Genomic DNA, 1,974 nt, shown 5'->3' with positions numbered 1-1,974 from the left:
GAAAGAAAAAAAAACGAAAAAAGGGGGGAGAGGGGAGAAAAAGAGAAGAAAGGGGAGAGAAAGGGTAGGAAAAAGAGAGAAAAGGAGAGAAGAGGGGGAGAGAAAAAGGGAGAGACTGAGACGGAGAGAGAGAGAGAGAGAGAGAGAGAGAGAGAGAGAGAGAGAGAGAGAGAGAGAGAGAGAGAAAGCAGAAATGATAACAGAGAAGGAAGGGGAGGGATTGTAGGGAGAACATGAGTAGGAGTATGATACATAGACAGTAAAGAGAATAGTTTTGAATGCCATCAAAAGTTTCTGAAATGGAGTTGGTTGGGGAGGTCTGAGAAACCAAGATTTTCTTATGAAGGAGGGAACACATGTTTGAGGGGCAGAGGATGCAGTAGATGGGGTGGAACTTTTAGATTGTTTGATGCGATGAGTAGATTGAGGAGGAAGAGAAGGTAGAAAGTAGAGATTGGATTTAGAATAGCAAAAGATTTTGATTGGGAGAGGGAAGGGGTTAGATGTGGGAACATAAGAAGTGGAAGTGGAGTTGTAGAAACATCTTAGGGAGAAAAGAGAGGGGTAGAGAGAAAGACAGCACTGGAGTAAGGAAAAAACAAAAAAACAAAAAAACAAAACTTGTTGACACGTTTCCTGCCTGACCTCGTAAATTGAGGCCAAGTTTGAATCTTATGACTGCTACCTCAGACTCGAACTTGTAGGTAGGGCTGTCTCTATAAAATACAATATGGGAACCTCTACAATTGGCACATATGCATGATTGCATAAGTAATTTGAATGATCATGGCCAGGCAGTGGGCTGTGGAGCAATTGTGTTTAGATACTGCCAACATTTCCGATATTGACATGGAAGGGGTCGATATGATTGGATAGGGCAGGACTTTCCACCAATATAAACTTTGTGGGAGAGGTCATCTACTGAGGGTTATTTTGGAAATATTGGTGTAGGTCTTTTAGCAGCCTCTTTGGGGAATAGTGTAGCACTGTACTGCTACTACAACAGTCAAGAGGCAGGCAAGCAGGTTCACATTTTCACAGTCCTAGTTGTAGAGGGCAATCACCTTTGGAGATGGAAAAAGCTGACAAATATTAAAGGAGGAGTGCCAGTGAGGACAATCAGGGTAGATAATGCATGAGCATGGCACTCAGATGTAACTGTGACAAGGCACAATCAGAACAGCTGCAGATGGAAACTTTGCCTACTTTTGGAGACATTGTTGGAATAGGTGGGTATTATTTGAGTAGGGGTAGGCTGTAGGGGTAACAAAAAATTTATTCTACTTGGGTGGGTTAAATAGAGTACTCAAAAGATTTGGAGGTAGAAATAGTTTAGGGCGAGGATGGAAGATGGGAGTAGTGCTTAGTGAGGTAGTAGTACTAGGGGGTGGACAATAAGGATGCATAGTAGTAATAAGGGAGGAGGGAGTTGGAGGATGAAGATATGGAGTGGAAGATGTTGGGAAAGACAAAGAATGTTTTCTGAAGATTTGGTAATGTGTAGGTGCTTTGGAATGGATCGAGGAGGAGTAAGCAGTTGTGTTCAGTCGTGATCAAAAGAGAGTCAGGGGTTGGGGAACCTAACAAATATACAAAATCATTACTGGGTATGGTTAGCCTTGTGTATGTGGGGAAGGTTAATGGTTACAAAATATATGTGCTAGACATCAAAGATCATAATAGCACTATAGAAAAGTATAATAGAGAAAAGGTTAAAGAGGGGGGTCATTTGATTATTAAATGTGTTAAGACATCAGAAGTCACACTGCTATTCAGGAAGGTAGGGATTAAAAAGGGCAATTAGATTGAAGTTGTCAAAGGAAGATTTGTGGGATTTTACAAGGATGTCTGCAGAGTAAGGTAGGGGATTAGCGGAGGAGAGAGGGGTTTAGAGACAATTAGATAGTTTCTGGGAGAATGTCAGGTGGGAGAGCATCCAGAGAAGAGGGTTGTTGTGACAAAGGGTCACATAGA

This window comes from Penaeus monodon, chromosome 16 (genome assembly GCF_015228065.2).
Source record: "Penaeus monodon isolate SGIC_2016 chromosome 16, NSTDA_Pmon_1, whole genome shotgun sequence".
In the NCBI taxonomy this organism is placed as follows: Eukaryota; Metazoa; Arthropoda; class Malacostraca; order Decapoda; family Penaeidae; genus Penaeus; species Penaeus monodon.
This window is presented reverse-complemented; position numbering follows the sequence as displayed.